The following is a 21,822-nucleotide window of genomic DNA, read 5'->3' as shown; positions in this document are numbered from 1 at the left end:
TAGTCATATCTACCTCAGTTAATCCTATTATAGATTTCTTTAGGTCTATCCATCTATCATCATATATTACTATTAGTACTTTAGTTCCTAAATTTTTTCTAATTAAACCTTTTATTCCTATGACTATTAATCCCATATGCATCATCATAAGTCTAGGATTTCTTATTGTCTTTAGAAAGTTGGGAGTGACTAAATTTAAAATCGAGCAATTTTCACCTAATGCTGAAATTTGTTCTTCTCTATAGTGTCTATATAATTGATTGTCTCTTGAGAAACATCCTACTTTGTATAAAGTCTTTGGGTTTAGTAGTTTTAATTGATTTTGCTGGAAAATTTGTAAATCTTTATCTACGTCTACTATTTCATTTAGTTCATGGTTTTGTTCTTCAGTAGGGTTTCTTCTTCTAGATAGTATTCTTGATATAAGATTATTTCCTATTCTATTATCTGAGTAACTTACGCTTGGCCTGCCTCTTTGGATACTTTCTTCGTCTGTTGATCTAGACTTGTGTGAAAAAAGGTCCATGGTTGTGGTTTTTTAACAACTTGTATTTTTTCTTTTTGTGGAGTTATTTCTATTCGTTTTAATTGATTTACTAGGGCGTCTATTTCTTTGTTAGGGAGTTGAAGCGGTTGTACTTCGAGTTGTTGTTTTTCTTTAAGTAGTTTGTCTAGTTTGATATTTAGATCTATGAGCAAAGTTATAATTGTATTATTTTGTTTTACTACTATTTTATCAGACACACTAGCTGGGATGTGTTTTGTAAGTCCTACTGGTTCGTCATGGTATTGCTTTGAAATTTCTATTGCCTTTCTATAGTTTATTTCTTCTTCATTCATGAAAGAGAAATTTGTTCTAGTCTTCTTACTATTTCTTTCAAACCGTTTACTTCTTCTATTATATATTCTATTTGCTCTGTTATTTTAGTTATTACTTGATTATTTTGTATTTCTACTTCTTTTGATTTCTCTAGAATTGTTTTTATTAACTTTTCTATTTCTGTTTTTGTAGGTATTTTTTCAAAATTGAACTTGGTATTTAAGAAATGAATTTTTCTATCTACTTCTAGTTGTTGTGTTTTAAGGAAGTCAAAGTTTTGTTCTAACTTGCTTAGAGTTTTTGTTTGTTTATTTATGATGGATTCTATTGTTTCTAGAAGGCGTATTATTACTTTATCTTTTAGTTGAGTATTATCACTAAAATTTCTGATTAGATCTACTAATGTATTATGATGTTTGTCTTCAGAGTGTAATATATGTTCTCCTTGTGAGAAATTACACCTAATGGTATTGTTCTTATGTATAGATCTGTATTTCTTTTCTGGGTATATTCTAAGATCTAGGTATTCTAGATTCTTTAATTGATCAATTTTGATTTATCCTAGAGAATTATTTTTCCAAAGTACTTCGTATAAACTTTCTCTATATGCACTAAATCTAATGTCTGCTTCTATTTGATTTATTTCTTTAATAAATTCTGCACGTAGTTCTGTCTGTTTTTTATATAGGGCTTCTGAAGTGTAAGGTTCTATTTTAAGTGTAGGTTTGTCTAATTGTTCTTTTAACCATTTAAGGTTTCTTTTTAGCTCAGATCTATATTTTTGTTCTTCGTATATACACTTTTGCCTTAGTCTAATTCTTTTTATGTATTCTAATGGCATTTATATATTTATATATTTATCCTAGTGGAATAGAGCCTAGTATTTTTTTATATTGTCTTATTCTAGTTTCAGAATATACTAGCTGTGTTTCTAAATTGTATAATTGAGTCTGTAAATACGTCGTATGCTGGTTTGGGTGATAAGAGGAATATTGTTCTATTACTAGTCGTAGTTCTTTTTCTGACTGCTTAACTTCTGAGTGATGTTTTAATTCTTCTTGTAGCCAACCAAATACTCTTTTATATCTTTGAAACAAAGGTTGATTTTGCATAACCTAAATTATCCTAATTGATAAGCTTGTTCACTAATTCTTCTACGACACCAAGCTATTCTGTTTTCACTATATTTTAGATCACTCTCTTGGCTTTGGATTTCCCACTTTAGAGCACTAATAAGGTCTCCTCTAACTAACCGTCGTTCTCTGATATGATATATTTTATCTATAGAATCTATAGTCTCTACTACGTGAAGATAGTCTTCTAATGCTTTTTTCAATTTTATAGCTGTCTGTTTTAGCTTAAATTCTCTATATAATAGCCAATATCTGGATCTACAGTCTCTATGATCAGAGTGTCTTTTCATGAAAATTGTCTAGCTTTTAGCTGGGTAATGAATTTATATTCTAGTCTAGAGATTATGTCTATAAGTTGTTCTAGTCTAAAATTATCCTTTTTGGTTTTGTTCAACTGTTTGTACTCTCGATATATATATATATATATATATATATATGCCACGTGTCTTTATTTAATTCGCTGTTTTTGACACGTCAGACGAGTGTATTACACACACTTAATATATTTTGATGATTGTCAAAAAAGTATCAAGATGACACATTGGACCCTTACTTGAGGTGTCTAAAATGAACATCTCCTGGTTTAGATATCTAAATGAAAGTTGGTGCCAACTTTAGGACCACCAATGATTTTGCCTAAAAAAAAAGTCTCTTCCACTATTCTTCTACACCAACGTTTCTCTTCCACTTCTCTTCCACACCCAATTAAATCAGACTAAATTTCAGACCTAACCTCACAACATAGCCATTTGATTTTTATGAAAATCAAAGAATTTTAATCTAGAACATTGATTAAATACCGGTAAGGATCTACTTTGTTATTTTTTTTATTTTGTTAGCATTTCTCTATTGATTAAATTTTGATTTAAAATTTGCTAGGGCTTCATTTGCTGCCAGAACATTTTGCTCATCTTGTTAAGTATTGTCTTCAAAGGTAGTATCTCCTTCGATTTGAATTTTGTAGAGCTTCAATTTGAATTTATTAGGGTTTCACTTTGTAGGTTAGTATCTTCTTCGATTTGAATTTTGCTAGGGCTTCGATTGTATGGCTTTAATTTGAATTTGCTTGGACTTTGTTTTAAATAAATTACGCAGTATTAATAGTATTCATATTTCTTGTATCAGAATTCTCAAAAATTAGTTATACTTCTTCACGCACAATTTATTAGCATCTAACAAGAATGATCTTAGAACTATTGCAATCCATATGTTTCAGCAATAGATTTTCACCAAAAAATGTCAAGGAGACAAACGAAATCTTCAAACATACATATATGAAGTAAAGAGGAAGCAATAACAATTGCATTTGTTATCCTCATAACTTAAAGAAAGTGTGGTAGTAAGCCCCCAATTTCACTAACGGGATCTATCCAAACAACCTCCAAAAGTTTACTAGGCTAAGTACAGTACTTTTAATAATAAGGTTAGTCAAATTTGTTTTCTTTTTTTGAAATGGGAATGCATTATATATGCTAGTCATAATTTTATTCTAGAGATATACATTTATAGTGTGCGGTTAAAATAGACCTAATGCTTTATTTTTTTATTAAAAGAGTACAAAATAGACAAAAAAATAGTGACCGCTCTTTTTTTGATACCCCAATAAAAAAAGTACTCACTTTTATACTTCTTGCATGATACAAAGTAGAATGTTAACTATTTGTTATACTTTGTTATTAAAATATTGACTGTTTTTGTGGTGCTATTACTTTGTGGTGCATCTGATTAAAGTGTTATAAAATCTTGTTAGAGAAGACTTATAAAAAGATAATCTTTCTGTTCTTATAATAAAAATATTGTTAATACTATGATTGTGTTTTTTTTATGTGTGGACTCAGCTATTTTCTGTTTGATCTTACTACAATGAAATATTTTTCTTTGATTATGAGAATAGATTGATATAGTAGCACTATTTTTATATTTTTGTAGTATAAAATTATTAAATTGTATAATTGATTAATAGTCTTAATTGTCTAATCATCTTACTCTTAAACTGTTAAAAATTGCTAATTTCTTTACTTTTTAAATTATTGCTTATTGTTTTAATTTTTTAAATTGTAGATTTATAATGACTACAATATACATTAATTTTAGATGAAAAATTGGAGGGGTTGCTCGCGAGTGGGATATGGCCCCCCAAATATATATTGGAGATAGGACTCAATACTCATCTAATATTGATGTTTATCATTTATCTATTTCGCAACTAATAAATATTGCTTAGGAATTTGAGGTTACTAAGTTAGGAACAAATTATATTGCGTCTAAGGGTGGTCCTTTGATAAAACTAGCAAAAAATAGGAATTTATTAAATATTGATGTACTTTTAAATAATTGACATACAATATAGATATATGTGTGCAATGACTTTACTTTTGAGAAGGATGAAATATTTACTAAATTTACTGTAGTTGGTGGGGATGGTGGTATCAGTTATCAAAATCAAGTGAGGACAACAGACAATCTGTTAATATTTTTATGAAGATGTCAATGATTATTTAGAGGAAAATAACTTTACTGGTGGTGACTTTGAATAAAAAGAAAGTAATGAATATGAATTTGAGCTATCTGATGATTATCAAAGTGATGGTCTTGAAGAACTCTTAAAGTGGTAAGAGAAGATGTAAGAGAATATAATAAAGCAAAAAAAGTCAAGGCTCATGCTAAAAAGTATTAGGGTTTAATTAATAGGTTGAATGAAAAATGAAGTGAAAAGAAGTGGAGGAAAAAATGATTTGTTTTCTCTTGCTTTATGAAATAAGCATTTGTCCCACATAAGTGGTGAAAAGAAAAAATCTTCTACTTAAAAGTAGAAGCACTCCTTCATGTTGCTAAAGGGTCAAGAAGAGGGTCTCCCCTCGCGACGTCGTCGTCGTCGCTCGCTCGGCTTCGAATTTGGTCAATTGATTTGATTGATAATCTTTTTGGATCAAATTTTCTTTAATTTTTTAATTAATTAATATTATTTATTTATTTATTTAATTAATTAAAAATCCTGATCTGTGACCCGACCCGTTTCTTTCTTTCCCGGATTAATTTAAAATATTTCCCTCCGTTTTTGCAACGAAATTTTTCTGAAAGGTTGCAACCTTGTCTGAAAAGTTGCAAACCTTTAGCAAACCTTTTCCCAACAGGTACCTTTTCAAAAAGGATGCAAACAAACTATATATATCGATTAATCCTCAGAATTGTTCCTTACGAAAAATACATAAATCTGATAGACATCTTCTTCTTCTTTTCTGCACTTCTTAAAAACTCGTGTGATATACTGCCTTCGAGTGGTTCGAAATCACCATAATTTGTTGTACCGCTATTCTGGTGAGTAAATCGTTCTATCCTGGGAGAAAACATTCCAAAACCTTGGGTACATTGAGGGGAATAATTTCCTTAAGGACACACTGTGCATTCAGTGGGCTCGATTTATTATTCTTACATTATTTTTCCAAACACTGTTCTTATTTTCTGTTATAATTCTGTCTTTTATTTCAGAATTTATTGTTGCTCTTTCATCATTTGTTTTCAATACAGTTTACTGAAAAAAAGAAACTTGATGAATTTCTTGATGTTGGGTTAAATGACGGCTATGGAGACATTGATAAACAGAAAATAAATTTAAGGGACAATTTGAGAGGTAATGATGATGAGCCATATCATCAGATATAGATAGTTTTGTTAGTGAATCTGAACGTGAGTAAGTTAGTGATGATGAAGAAGGAGGGCAGTTAAGGGCTAGGAGAAAGAGTAACAGGGTAGTCTATGATATAGGTTGTGAAAAAGTTATCTGGCAGGCTGGTTAAGTATTTGAAAATGTTAATGAATTTAGAGACGCTTTGACCAAATATGCATTAAAGAAAGGAGTCTAGTTAGATAATGAGAAGAATGATTAAAAAAATGTAAGGGCAAAGTTTAGAGAAGATTGCCTATGGATGATATTGGCTAACAAGGATGAAAGGAGTATAAATTTCGTAGTCAAAACATACAAAATCCTAGACACAAATGTCATAGGACCACCACCAATTTTTTGTGCAACTCTAAAATTTTATCCAAGAATTAAAAAGAGAGGATCATTTCTCAACCTACAATTAAAGGATGAAAAATACAAAAGCTCGTGAAAATTATTTTTGGGGTCTATATGAAAAAGTCAATCTCTTTGAAAACAAGGAAACTGGTACTGAAAGAAGTCAATGAGATTATGTTCCTGAGTTTGGTAGACTTTTTGACTATAGAGATATACTTTTACAAATTAATCTTGTAATCACTTGTATTATGTATTATCAAGATAACTAATAAAGATGATAGGAATTTTTTTATGAATTTCTACTTCTGTGTTGTTGCTATGAAGTTGGGGTTCATGAATGGTTGTAGGAAGTGTATAGGTCTTAATGGTTGTTTTCTCAAAGAGGTATGTAAAAGACAGGTATTTGTAGCAGTTGCTAAAGATGAAAATAATTAAATATTTTCAATAGCTTAGGTTGTTACCGGAGTAGTAAAATTGAAAACATGGAGATCGTTTATGAAAATCTTGCAAGATGACTTACAACTTGAAAATGAAAATCAAATTACTCTAATTAGTGACATGTAAAAGGTATGATACTGTTATTTGTTCTATTCTTAAACCTTTATTCCTCTCTGCCTTTTTTTTCTTAGTTTTATGCATCTCAATTTAACATTTTAACTTTTAAGAGATTTCTTCTTGAATTAAGAATGGTTAATCTTAATTAGATAATGCTACATTCTACATAAAGAAATTTATTTTTAAATTGATTATTATAAATTTAAAAATTTTGTTTAATCAACTAGTATAACTAAAAACAAGTCAAAGCATAAAATTCACTGTACAATTAGTTAGCTAGTTATTTTTTTTAGTAGTTAGTTACTGTTTATTTTGCTTGATAGTTACTTACTATTTTTATCAATATCATACAACTTAGTTTCTATTTCTTTCTTAGTAGTTATTGTTTACAATTTACTGTAAGATTTGATTGGTGCTGCTGAGAAAGTATTTCCTGTTTGTGAACACAGATGTGTGCTAGACACATTCTGTCCAACTGGTCAAAAAAATGAAAGGGTATTGACCGGAGGAAGAAGTTCTGAAAATATGTTAGGACAACATTTGAGACTTAATTGAAACTTAGGTTGGATGACTTAGGTAAGTTGGATAAAAATATTGTCGAAGATCTTATCACATATGACATTGAAAGGGATATATCCAATGGCTTTGAAGGTGTTTAACGCTAATGTGGAGAAGTCACTAAATTGTAGAGTTCATTGGAATGTGGACTTTGATTTTAAAGTGAAAGAGAGTCAAAATGATCATATTGTGCATTTGAAAAAAATATATTGTAGCTGCAGGACATAGAAACTAAAAGGTATCCCATGTGCACATGTCATAACATCAATGCACTATAGGAGATCCATTGTTGATTAGTACAAAATAGAAACATATCTACACGCCTATTTTCACTTTATACAGCCTGTAACAAACATGAAAATGTGGCTAAATAGTTCAAACTTAATGATAGAGCCTCCAGGTGTTGTACAAATGTCTGGCAGGCCAAGTAAGAATAGAAGAAAGGAAGTAGGAGAGGTAGAAAAAATTAAAAGACTGTTCAAAATAAAAATTGCTATGCAATGCTATGTTACCAAGTCTAGTAAATATAACAAAAAAGGTTGTCTACTTAGGTCTAAAGCTACAAGTGGAGCCAAGAACCGAGCACAAGCAGTAGCAACTTCAACCAATGTATCACCGGATATTCAAGTACCTGCTACTCCTTAAAGAGAAAATACTCAGCACCACCAACATCAACTACTGACACATCTAGGAGGAAAAACCCAACAAATCCTCCAAGGCCTAAACCCACTAAATAGGTAACTCTTTATTTGTTTTGTAATTTATTAAAAATGTTATGTTTCTTTGGCCGGAAGATTAGAGAATTTTTAATTAAATTAATGTCTAATTGGCTGAATGTTGTTATATTTTAGTTTAATGCTTCCCAATCATCAACTGCAAGCACAATAAAGAGTGATATTGGACAAGGTGTATTTGTATTTGAGTCTGATTACAGTTGTGTTAATGTAAGTATATGTTAATTACTTTAGAACTACTCTTAGTTTTAGTCATTGTATGACACTTTTCTCTTTGATTACTACAAGGTATGTCTAACAGCAGAGTAGTCTCCACATCTAAGACGTTGAATTCTGCCTCTGACACAGGTGGTATTTGATACAAACCAAATAAGGGCTTGAAGTGAAAAGGAAAGAAGACAGTTATCCAACAAGAACTCCCAATACAAAGTGCAATGCATAGAGTCCAAACAAGAACTCCAAATGATTAAGTTAGTTGTTTTTGCTGAAATTTGGACATGTAAAGAACAAGAATATTGTTTTGTAGTTTGTGTTGACAAACAGTGTAGCTTAATCTCCAATTAATTTGCTAGGAAATTTTTGTTTTGCCTACGATAATTTTCAGATTTTGTTAAACTATCGTGATGTCTAATTGATATTTATGTCAAATTTGTGTTTATTGTCTAATTGATGCTTCTGTTTGTTAAGTTTTTCTGCTTACATTCACTTATACTTGGTTCTTGTGATGGATTGTTATTGATATAAAATATTGGACATTGTCACAATCCAAGCAACCATCTAACATGGTGAATAGTAAACTAAAAGACCCTAAACAAGCCTCTTGACATAAGTATGACATAAAAATAAAGCATATAAGCAAGTAATTTGAAAAATGCAAGATAAGTCCCAAAATATCAAATAGAATCTGAGTATAACTACTGAAAGTGTGGAAAATTATGCTACGTTTGACAATAAGTCTGTAATGATCCTGAAGGTTATTTCTGACAATATTTGCAAAATGACCATTTTATCCCTCTCTATAGTTTTCCTGAGTCATTTCTGATTGGTATCTTGTGTTGGTTTTGGAAAATTCTATGAAAAAGTTGAGTCTTGGGAGGTTTTGAGTTTTCAAAGGCTTTAAGTGTTCAAAAGTGGTATTTGGGACCAACTAGAGTTACGAGTTTCGAAATAAAATTTCGTCGATTCCAGTAGCTCTAAAAGATGGAAATTGGTGTAGGAGAGTTTATGAAATCAGTTTTGGAGTTGTAACAAAGATTTGAAATCTTGAGTTGGAAATTTGAAGAATTTTAGGCCAAGTTTTGACTTTGGTAAATATTTGGAGTTCCGCTACTCGAAATGCAATTTCGGCGACTCCGTTGGATTCAGGGGATAGTTTTAGGTCTAGGAGTGGCCTTGGTTGAATTTTTAGAGGCCTCAAGCTCATTTTAGTATTTTGGGAGTCGTAGTTAGTTTAATTGCGAATTTTTGAGTTTTGGGTCAAGGAGATCTCAAGTTCGAATTGAGATGGTTCTATTGAGTCCGGAATGTCGAAATTAGTATGATAGCATATAAAGTTTGTGTGTCTGGATTTCCGAATGAATCTCGAGGGTCTATTAAGAGACTTGAGACTTGGTGAATTTATTGTGTTTTGATGCAATCTAGTGCTTGTACTTTTACTTATTCACGATTGCATAGGCCTAGTCGCGATCGCGAAATGTTGGTCACTAAGTCATCCCGATCGCATGGCCTTCCCCGCGATCGCGATAGTCAATTAATGAGTTGACCGAAGTTCCTCATCGCGATAGGGTGTCGCGATCATGAAGAGCAATGTCTGGGCAGACCTGGAATTTTCCGAAAGTCAGGATTTTATCCTATTTCCCCATTTTTGAACCCTAGAAGCTCGATAGAGGCAATTTTGAAGAGGCTAATAGAGAATTTTGGTGTGGGTAAGTATTTTTGACTTCAATCTTTCAATACCCAGTAATTTTTATGTGATTTTCAATTCAAATTCATGATTTTAGAGCTTCAAAATTTGGGGGTTTCACCAAGAACTTGTAATTTTCTTAAATTGGTGGTTTAGGGCTAATTTCAACTCTAAATTCAAATTGGTTTTCAGTATTAGTTCTAAATACTTCAAGGATAGTTTCCACATAAAAATTTCTGGAATTTCTATTCATTTTCGAAATCGGGTTTTTCAGGTTAGATTTGGCTCAATTTTGAAAAATATTAATTTGGATATCGTTAGACTCGTGTTCTTATTGGGATTGCTTATTTGAATAGATTAACTTGATTCGGAATATCGGTGTAAGGGTAGAGCTCAGATTTCTGAGTAGTTCGGGGTTGAATAAAGGCAAGTGAATTTTTAAACCTATGCTTAAGCTTGTAGGATCATGTATTCGTGTCTTATGTGTTGAAGAGTAAAAGAAAGTGGTTTGGAAACTAATTGATATTTAGTTGAACTAGATAACGAAGAATGGGGTAAGAAATGGCAAATGTGATGCTTTAACATGTTATGTTTGATATGAATTGATCCTTGGCCTATTGTGAACACTTGAATATAATTGTCGTGATATGAGTTGTGAATTGTCAATTATATCATTCCATCATTGTGTTTTACATGGATATTGTCTATTTGTATTGGTTTTGACACTTTGAGATGGAATTTTATTTGAGGATTCTGATGATGGGAAATGGTTCCAACGAGAGATGATTATGCCGATGAAAAATAGTTTCGGTGAAACATGATTATGCCGATGGAAAATAGTTCCAGCGGATACATGGCCCATGTGTGGGTCCCATGAGTTCAGGTTTGCTAGTCAGCAGATGTGTGTCATTTAGGACAAATATGCATCACTATATGTGACATTGCATTGCATCATCATCTTTTACCATTATGGACTGTTTTACCCCTAATATTTTCTCGGATCTATATTATTGACCATGTGATTTGACAGAGATTTTAATTGTACTTGTTGTCTTGATATCTGTACTTGTGCTGTTAGAATTGTTACACTGGGCTGATTTCTATGTAGGTTGTAGTATGAGGGGTTGGTTGGTACGACATAAGTACGTGTATCTTACTAGATTAGCTTAGTCTTAGTTGTTCACTTGTTGGGTACCTTATCGGTGGTACTCACCCTTTCTATCTACACTTGTAGGTTCCGAGCTCGGACAGTGACCCATTTCTCCTTCTTTCCATCCGAGGTTTTTAGAGGGGATTTGAGAAGTAGCTGTTGATGTCGGTGATATTTTTTGTTCCTCTTTACTTTTACTTTATTCTATTCGAGAGACAGAGTTTTGAGATTTGTATTTATTTAAGTATCTTTATATTTAAAGTCTTGTACATGTGAGAACCAATCAGTGGAGATTTTATAGATGACTAAGATTTCCGCTTTTGTCTTTAAATTACCTATTTTAAACTGTTTCCGCTTTTAATTCCTCATTTGTTGGGTTTAGGCTTATGTTACACCCCACACTCTTGAGCTTGGAATGTCTCTTAAGCTTCTTAGAAGTTACTATGTGAGTCGGATAGTCTACAACGCTATTAAACAACTCCAAGAAAGGGAGAATGAGACACCCCATGAGAGGGAAGGTTGGAAGTAGAGTCGTGAGAATCCGAAAAGAGTTGGAGGCCAAGAAATGAGTCATAGGACTTGGTCTACCTACGTAAGCTACTGATTTAGAAGTTTTATACACTTGAGCTACTTAAGGATATACCAAGCTTACGGAGAGAGGATTACACGGGTTCTTAAAATAAAACGAGATTACGAACCCACGGAGAAGAGGAGAAGACGACACGTGGCAGCAAGAGGAGGTGCCACATGGCAGCCTAGGAAGGTGCCACGTGGCAGCAGGTGATTCACCTACTTGGGGTCAAGTAGGTGACCCACCTACTTAGGGGTGGGCCCCACCAAGGACACGTGGCAGCCCCTAATTGGTTGCCTAGCTACGTTGGTCCAATAAGGGTTGGACACGTGTCACCGTTAGGGGATGACACGTGTCACCTCCTAAGCCTACCTATATATGCTGAATATGTGACTAAGGAGTTCATTCCTTATTTAAAATTTCAGCCAAAAGCTGAACAAAAGGAAAAAAAGGACACCTAAACCTAAGAGAGAGTACTATGGCGGCAACAAGGAAACCAAGGTAAGTTTCAAAGTTTCTCTCTGTGAATTACTTACCTACGGTGTTCCTTAACTACGGGGAGATGTATATATATATCTTGCGATGTCTACGGAATCAGTTTTTCAGCTGTACACCTAGAAAAGTGAGAAAGAAAAAGAGAAAAATGTTAGGGACACAGGGAGAGGTAGCTACGGGTTTGCTTTAAGGAAAAGGTAAGGTCCGAGTTTCTTTCCATGCATTAATTATTTATGGTATCCCGTGTTTATATAAGGATGTTTAATAATAAGAAATTCCAATTTTGGGCAGCAAGGAAGTCATACAAACAGTCTACTCACTTTCAGCGCGTCTAGAGAAGTTTTGAGGCGCGTCTTGGCGAATTGTGGCTAATTTCGGGTAAGGTAAGGTTCCTTCTTCCAATTTGAGCCTTATGGTATTGTCATGGAGTATGTTACACTCCCTATAGGTTGATGGAAATGTGGAAATATCATAGGAATGCTTGACGTTCGAAACAAACTAAATTGTAGTCGTTATAGTTGAATTGTCGTCGAAGTAAAGTGTTGTTCTTGTGGGATGATGCTGAAGGGGTATGGTGTGTTGTTGAAGGGACTAAATGTGTTCTACAAGGGGTAGGGGTGCTTCTGGTTGAATCCACATGACCCTTCATTTCATATAATTAAAGGTTCTACAAAATAAAGGCTAGACACCCTATTTTGGTATCGTAGCTCCGAATGAGTCGTTTGGAGTTTATGTTGTATATTGTTGATATGAAATGCTTAAAAATATATTGCAGGTTGTTGTTGGTTGGATGTAGGTATTAGGAGTGGAATTAAAAATTCAGATAGGGTACATTATAGGGGAGGTGCTGCCCGATTTTCGCAAACTCTTTAACTAGTTAAGAAACTAGTCGAGAAAGCAAGCGAAGGGTTGAGTTCTATGAATAATTATGTGTAGCCTAAGGTGATGGAAAGCCAAGGGTTGTTAATACTTGTATTTCTTTTACTTTACTTAGGTTTAAAGGACGACGAGGCGAACGGGATAAAGAGTAACCCATAAGAGGTATGTGAAGATTCTCTTGGTATATTTTTGACATAGGTATGTAAAGCCTATCTTTTCTCTTTCTTTTGGCATGTATTAGATGTAGGCTATGGATGATGAAAGCTTCGGGGCAACTTTACTCTTAGGTTCTGAATATGACTTCAAGACTCTGAATCGCTTCCGGATGTTAAGACTTTTAAAGTAGTTAAACTCCTACTCCGCGAGTCTTCTATATAACTGTATAACGATTGATTCGACTAAGCTCTTTTTCGTAAAAATAAAGGCTCTGAGATAACCAACGCCCAGACTGCTATAAGATATTTCATATTGGTACAAGTCTAAGATTTGCAAAACTCTCTTTTACATAGTCCTTAGTGACATTTAGAGGGTATACGTCAGATACTTTCCGCCCTATTATCCAGGGATGATTCGCCTGGCGACTTCATTGAGTCTCCGTTAATGATTTAAACTGTGTTTTATTTCTTACTACTCTACTCGTGCATACTGTAACACTTCTTTAGTCGACCCTGGGGCTGAGAATAGTTATCGTGCACAATTCTACTGCATTGTTCATCGCGCCCTCACTAGAGGGCCCGGTACGTATGTATATATATGATGATATGATGATGTGTTGTAATAAAGAGGTGATGTTACTATAGTTATGATTCACCGGATCCCTGATAGGGCCGGCTATATTAAAAATTTGAGCATGCATGATTTTACTTCTCCAGGTACAGGTTTCTGATTTGATATTTTATCCTCTGCTTCTCTGTTTCAGATATGCCTCTAGTCGTATTGTGTTATGTTTTACATACTCAGTACATATGTCGTACTAACCCCCCTTTTGTTGGGGGGAGGGTTGCATTTCATGCCTGCAGGTACAGGTATAGGTTTTGGGAGTTCGTCATCTTAGAATCCCGCTCAGCTCAGCTGGAAGAGGTGATGTATGGTATTATTTTATTATTCAGGGGTACAATGGGGGCCCTATCCCGCCATATGTTGTCATTGATATTATTAGAGGTCGGCATACATATATATGTGGGTTGTGTATATCAATTTGATTCAGCTGGGTTTACATGATGTATGGTATATGTTATTATGTCATGGCAGCCTTGTCGGCTTGCCTGCCCTTTGATGTTACGACATAAACAAAAAGGGCTACAGGTTTATGAAAATGTTATCGCCCAATGAGGCTCTATTACATGATATTATTTTATTTACAGTTCAATTTGATCAAAACTGATAGTTAGGTATACAGAGGGTCTAGGTCAGACCCCAGTCGCGACCTATGGGGTTGGGTCTGACAGCTTACTTGTCCGGTGGGAATGGATGAGTGCCATCACACCTGGGTTTTGGGTCGTGACAAATGGTATCAAAGCCTAGGTTCATAGGTCTTACGTGCACAAGGAAAGTCTACGTAGAGTCTCGAGGATCGGTACGGAGACGTCTGCACTTATCTTTGAGAGGCTATGAAGACTATTAGGAAACTTCTATTATTTAATCTTTCTTATCGTGCGAGGTTGTTATCGTAGTACTGAGAGTCACATATTATTCTGGTAGATGTCGAGAACCAGATTTACAACTGTTAGTAGAAGGGAGGCAGAGGGTAGGCAATCTCTGAGTTTGACGTTGGGACCCCACTAGGGGTAGAGGTAGAGATCTTGGGCTTGGAAAAGTCGCATTTAGAGGCTGTGCCTGAAGAGCGGCCCCATCCCAAGGTCAGGATAGGGAGGCTTCTCCACATCCACGTGTTGCAGTTGGTGGGGACAAGGACCTTCCCGAGGTTGCGACGCCGTTATTTCAGGATACTTTGTTGAGGATGTTGGGAGTGCTAGAGAGACTTACTCAAAGTGCTGCAGGCACGCCACAAGGTTCACAAACTAGAGTTGGATCACAAACTCTGAAGCAAGGTTAGGCTCCAGTGGTTCAGGTTTTGGTGGGTTAGCCACCTACGGGTCTTATAGTTGATGAAGGTGGAGTACAACGAGAGGGAGCTCAGGATACACCTGCACTTACGATGACATACAACAAGCAGCGTCAATATGAGAGGTTTCGAAAGATGGACCCACTACAGTTTCTGGGTGGGAAGACTGAGGATGCACATGAGTTTCTAACCACGTGCAGAGAGTTATTGGAGATAGTGGGGTTTGATGAGACCCATGGTGTTCGCTATGCTACGCTTCAGTTACGTGGGCCAGATCGAGAGTGGTGGATGGTGTATCTGAGCTCCAGGCCGTTGGTGTCACAATAGGTTACCTAGGATGAGTTGCTACTACCTTTTATGACCGATTCATCCCTCAGACCGGTTAAGTGACCGGTCGCTTAAAAGAAGGGCTAGTCGCTTTAACGAGCCCCGCCAATTAAGGCGTGGTAACTTTATAGCCTCCCTTGTCGCTTTAGCGATAATCTCTTTAGTGACCATAGATCTCTTAAGCGATGGAACCAGACACAGTTGGTACAAAATGAGATTTGGCATGTCCAAGTCTCTGATAAGGTGATGGATTCATTCAGAACCCCGTGCGCACAAACGAGATATGCTACCCTACAAAATGTGATGTTTCAGACTCAATACCGCATTTGAAATTTTCATATGAGGTCATTTTAATAAAAATTGAGTCCCAAACACAAGTACCATTTTTAGCTAAATTCCACAACAAACCTCGCAATTTGACCGGAAGCCTCAAAAAGCGAACGAAGGGTCATTCTAGAGCAAACTCAATATTTCAGAACTAACCACGTTGGAGGAATTTACAACTGAGTGCATTTTACAAGAAAGTTGACCAAAGTCAATCTTAGGCCAAATTTCAAAGGCTACAACACCAAATGGCCTCAAACTCGCACTAATTGTCTCGATAATTTGGTCATTTTGAAGCTGATAGAACCCTCAGAATTCTATTCTGAGGTCGTTTACTTGAAGTTATTATCTTCAAGTTATAAAACCTCCATAACAGGGAAACAGGCCTAAAACCCAAATGAACGACCAGAGGATCGAACAGTCAGTGAGAGCAAATCATAACTGTCTTGAGGTCACTACAAGAACGCTCCCAATGACGAAAAGGAGGAATTAAGGCAAAAATGACCTAGAGGGTCATTACAACGACATATTAAATAAATATTTAATAATTATAGTTTACAGAAGCTGTTAAAAATAAGGGTTGATACCGAGTGTATTTTTGACCCATAAGTTTGACTTCAGGGATATTTGAGGTCGAAGGTGGATGAAGGATAGCTTTATACTAATTCAAATAGTTGAGGGATATTTTAGGACCTTTTCCGTAAACAAATCCAAAATAAAAGAAACTAATGAGTGTTACTAACAATAACATGAAATTAAGATAGAATTTTGCGGGCTCAATTTATAATCATTTTTTTAGCTCAAATCATGTATAAATGCATACAACAACAATATTCATGTCTCAATACCTAATAAGTTGGGATTTGACTATATATAAGAAAAAAATATATATGCATATGAAAAAGTTAACATAAATTAACTTTGAAATCGATTAACTCTAGATCCTGGCTACCCCATCGAATCAAAGAAAATTTTATTGCATAAATTAATTGAGCATGTCTTGTATAGAAGACAAGTTGTAGACATCTGAACTTGAATTCTTTACATCTTTAATGATTGTTGGTGGGTTTCTTATAGTTGTCACTTTGCCCAAGCACTTAGATCGCTCTTGGTTTTTGTCACGATACGATTTTATAGGTCATGATGGTGCCTACTATGACCAACCAGTATGCAAGCTGACCCATATCCCAAAGCTGTGAGTAATGGCATGTCAGGGTAGAAGATCAACCATATAACTAAAAACAACAAAGAAATAACATAAACATAACTGAACGACGGAAGCTTACTGAAATATATACAAATAAAAAGATCTTTCCCAAAATTGGATGTTATACCCCGTACTCTTGTACCTTGGAAGGTTCTTAAGATTCTTAAGTTTCTTAAGCTTTTTAAGTTTCCTGAAAGGTTCGTAAGCTTCTTAGAAGTTACCGTGTGAGCCGGATAATCTATAATGCTACCAAACAACTCTAAGGAAAGGAGAATGTGACACCCCATAGTAGGGAAGATTAGAAATATGGTTATAAGAATCCGGAAGAAGTTGGAGGCCAAGTAATGAGTCGTAGGACTCGACTTATGTACGTAAGCTACCTACTTGAAAATATTACATACTCAAGCTACTTGAGTGCATACCAAGCTTACGTATCAAGAATTACATAGGTTCATAAAGTAAGACGAGATTACGAACCCACGAAGAGGAAAAAAGAGTGACACATGGCAGCATGAGGGAGTGACATGTGGCAGAAACTGGGAGTTCCACATGGAAGCAGCTGAAGCAAGGGGGTGGGCCCCTACCTGCCATATGGCAGCCCCTAGTTGGAGGAGGGGGTGCGTTGGCCCTATGAGGGCTTGACACATATCACCACTTAGGAGTTAACATGTGTCACCCCCTAAAGTAGCCTATATATATAAGTTTTATGATCATCCTTATACAACAATTCATTCTTATCTTCAAAATTCTAGAAAACTCTAGAGAAAAAAAGAAGAGAAGAAACTCTAGCTAGAAGAGAAAGAGAGCCACAATTTTGGAAGGAAAAAAGAGGTAAGTTCTCCGATTTCATTCTGTGAATTAGTTTTATACGGTATATCATGAAGGTATGAAGGTATTATTAATATAAATTTATGGTTTGGAGCATCACCAAAACGTTATCAAACAGCCCCAAAGTTCTAGCCGCGCTAGGAGAGCTTCTGAGATGAGTTTTGGCAAGTTTTGGCGAGTTTCGAGTAAGGTAAGGTTTTACCTTTCAAATTGGAGTTTATGATGTTGTTATGTGGTATATTACATTTCTTAAACAAGGTTGGAAGTGGAAAAATTGCATGAGGATGGTTGACGTTAGGAACAAACTAAATTGAAGTCGTTGTAGTTAAATCGAAGTCGAGCAGTGTGTTGCGATTGTGGTGCTGCGGTTGCAGCTAGTTGGATGACGTGTTGTAGGGATGGAAAGTGTTATAAAAGGGGTGTGGTTAATGCTGGTTACAGCCACATGACCCTTCATTTTGTATTGTTAAAGGATTTGCGAAATAAAGATTAAAAATTCTATTTTGATATCGTAGCTTCGGGCGAGTTGTTTGGAGTTTGTATTATGTAATGTTGAACTAATTCACTTGTGTATATGATGCTTTTTGTTGATTTTGGTATGGTTGTTTATACGGTGGCTGAGTTGAAATCTCGGGGATGTTAAAATTATAGGGGAAATGCTGCCCAATTTTTGGTAACTTCGAAACTAGTAACAAACTAGTCGAGGGTATTGGATAAGGAAACAATTCCTATGGGTACTTGGTTGTAGAGTTGGAAATTTGAAAGTGAAAGGTTATTAACCTTAGTATTACTCTCATGTTAATAGGTCAAGGAGATAACGAGGCGAGCTGGGTTACAACTAATCCACAAAAGGTATGTGAAGCTTACCCTTTCTTTCTTTTGGCATGTCTTAGCCTTTGGTTAGATATATACGAAACTTGGGAGTCATTCCATTCATAAAGCTCTAAGTATGAGTCAAGACCCTTTTTCACTTATGGATGTTAGAACTCTTGCACTAAGTGGACTCATCGCCTTTCAAGTCTTCTGTAGGATGAAGAGTAGTATATATAAGGCCTATCTCCTTCTTTCGTTGAAATCGCTTAAGGTAAGTGAAATGATGTCTGATATGAGTTTAGAGGTAATTCCATTTATAGGTTCCAGATATAATTCGTGACTCATAGTCACTTTTGAATACTGAGGGTCCTAAAGTAATTAAATTACTACTCTCGATCCATCTATATGTTGAATAGTAAGTGGAGATATAAGCTCCTATTCTGAAAGGTCTGAGAGGATAAATGTCTCTAATTGCATAAGTTGTATCTCTGATTGCATAATATATGTGACTGATTGCATAAGTTGTGTCTTTGATTGCATAAACTGTGTGGCATTATCTTGGTACACGCCTATGGTTCCTGAGGCCCTAATTGATGTAATCCCTAATAACATCTAAAGGGTACCTCTGAGAATTACTTTCCTGGTCTTCAAGTGACGGTTCACTTGACTGTTTCATTAAGTCTCAACAGATGATTTAGTTGCATATGGTTTCTCACTACTCTACTCATGTATACGGTAACCCTTCTTTCACTAAGTCCCATGCGGGGCTGGGCCTAATATTGTGCGCAGTTTTACTATTTCTTTCACCAAGTCCTGGGCTGAACGTGATATGATACCCTGACGTGATGGGTGATTCCACGTATGAAGAGGGGATGCTATATATGATGATATGATGATGTGATGATATAACAATGCGACAATGATATGAGTATTCACCACGTCCCAGGCCGGATAAAATATGATGATTATGACACCGAGTTCCATAATGGGTTGGGTATGATATATGGTGATATAAGGAAGGAACACCGAGTCCCTCACTAGAGGGCCGGGTATGAAATATATATATACGATGCGGGTACGCTATATATGTACCCTACTCTCTTCACCGAGTCCCTCACTAAAGGGCTGGATACCATAGGTAGGCATGCATGTGCAAATATAGCGATACATTTATGACACCAAACTCTTAATGGGCCGGATATGTTATGATATATATATACGATGAGGTTATGCCATGTACGATGGTATGATTCCATATACGATGACACAATGAAGTGATATATATGATGAAAAGAGATGATGATATGATATTATGATGAAAATAATTTTACTGCATAAGACGCAGGCACGGTAATGGGTTAATTGTTATACTTGTCCCCTACATCTCTATTCCAACTGTAATCTCGTTATGGTATTTTATGCTTACATACTCAGTACATATTTCATACTAACCCCCTCTCTTCGGGGGGCTGCGTTTTATGCCCGCAGGTACAAACACGCGACTTGAGGATCCATCAGCTTAGGATTCCACCCAACGGGTTTAAGAAGAACTCCATCATATCGGAGCCTAGCTTTTGGTACCAAGCATTGATGTATATATTTGTGTGTTTAAGGGTATGGCGGGGGCCCTGTCCCGCCTTATGTTTATGTTTCTTTTTACTTTTAGAGGTCTGTAGACATGTATGTGGGTTGTATATGTATGTGTGAACAGTTGTGCCTATATGTTACGATAGCCTCATCGGCTTATATATATTGTCTTGCTTGTTGGCACGTTATAACTCAAATAGGAGACAAGTTTCCTTATAGTTAGTAAGGGTATATGCGAGTGTCCAGTTCGGGCACCCGTCACGGCCTACGGGGTTGGGTCGTGACACTGGAAGTCACATGTACAAAGATACTACAAAAAGAAGTACAAGTCCCATAAGTAGACCACAGAAATAGGCTATCTCAAAAGCAAAAAGTAGGCAAAATATATATACATAGGGAGACGGGTAAATCTAGAATGCTATGGCTCACCCTTTCCTACGATCAAGACAGTAGGTGGCTCGAATCAACGCCGATAGCTAGTATTTAGACTGCATCACGAAAATAGATTTAGAGTATAGTATGAGTACCAAAACAATAAGTAACCAGTAGGCTTCATAGGCTGATTGAAAAACATAAGCAAAAGTAAACTGAAATGTGAGAAAATAATCACAACCAAAGACAGGGCAAGAGGTAACTATAGGTATGTAAACGAGCTTACTCAACAGTGGATATGGGCTACCAGTCCAGGTGTGATTAAGACTGACCCAAAAACATCACTTGTTCAACCAAATACCGGTTTACACAAAGAGAGAGAAACTGGCTAAGTCCATCGGGCTCCCATAAACCTGATGGGTACGCTCATGTATAAGTCTGAAGGTAACAACCTAAGTGGACTCCTATAAGCTCGACAGAAGCAATGATAGTTAAAATATATTGAACGGATCTGATAAAGTTCTAGTAATGCCACCAATTTCTCGAACTTGAACCGAACCATCTCAAAAGCCCGAAACTTTAAGCTAAAGTTGAGAGTAGATAAAGACTTGAACCGAAGATTCATCAGAGGATCAGGAACTCAAACTGAGACTTGGAAGTAACCAAAGACTTGAACCCCGATAATAGATAATCGTGGATTTGAACCACGTGTAAGAGATACCACAGGCTTTAACTAGGTAATAGATAATCGTGGATTTGAACCATGTGTAAGGAGTGACAGACTTGAACCGAGGCTATATTTAGGCGGTGGGCTCAAACCACGGCTAAGTGAGGATCGAAGCACTTGAACCGAGGCTATATAAAGGCAGTGGGTCAAACCACGGCTATGTAGGGAGCAACATACTTGAACCAAGGAAATAATACAAAGGCAGGGGCTTGAACCCTACCCGGGGGAGTAAATTAGGGACTTGAACCATGAATAGAGGCGAGTCGGTCAGAATTAGGATTAGCGGGCAACCGAACATCACAGGGAGTACCCTGATATCGAGCCCCATCAAGTTGTGTTACTGCCTAGGTAAAGCTCAAACTATCAGACTCAAGTTTTCTATATCAGTCTACAAGGAGCTAATCTGTATGAAATGACATCGATGAAGTTCTAAGGACCAACGACACCAAATCGCGCAATTCTAAGGCAACACTAGTCTAAACCTAGACTAAGGCCAAACCTGCTACCAAATATATAAACCAATGGCACAACACACACCACAGGGTAGGGATAATCAATAATAACATGAGTCATGCTTTATCTGTCTGAAACTTTCCCCAAAATAACACATAGGACATGAATTCTAGCAATTTAGCATGCTCGATGCCCAAACCTCTCTAATCTCATAAAATTCAGTATACAAGTGCCTAAAAATGCTCAATCTAAAGATAACCTACATGTAGGCTGACCATGTGAGCTCTAACTAACGGAATTAGA

The 21,822-nt window shown here is 35.8% G+C and overlaps 1 long non-coding RNA gene across 2 annotated transcripts; it reads left to right on the top strand.

Moving 5' to 3' along the window:
* Nucleotides 1–2,618: 2,618 nt before the first annotated feature.
* LOC129902029 (uncharacterized) lies at nt 2,619–8,438 on the top strand. Of its 2 annotated transcripts, none has more exons than XR_008770028.1 (5): nt 2,619–2,755; nt 2,833–2,887; nt 7,636–7,821; nt 7,936–8,028; nt 8,167–8,438. It is a non-coding gene; the product is annotated as an uncharacterized LOC129902029 (long non-coding RNA). The 2 variants fall into 2 exon arrangements; XR_008770027.1 differs by having other exon boundaries at nt 8,107–8,438.
* The last annotated feature ends 13,384 nt before the right edge of the window (nt 8,439–21,822 follow it).

The sequence above is a fragment of the Solanum dulcamara genome, chromosome 9, assembly GCF_947179165.1.
Source record: "Solanum dulcamara chromosome 9, daSolDulc1.2, whole genome shotgun sequence".
NCBI classification, from domain to species: Eukaryota; Viridiplantae; Streptophyta; class Magnoliopsida; order Solanales; family Solanaceae; genus Solanum; species Solanum dulcamara.
The sequence above is the reverse complement of the archived record's forward strand: the minus strand, read 5'-3'. Positions and strand labels throughout refer to the sequence as shown.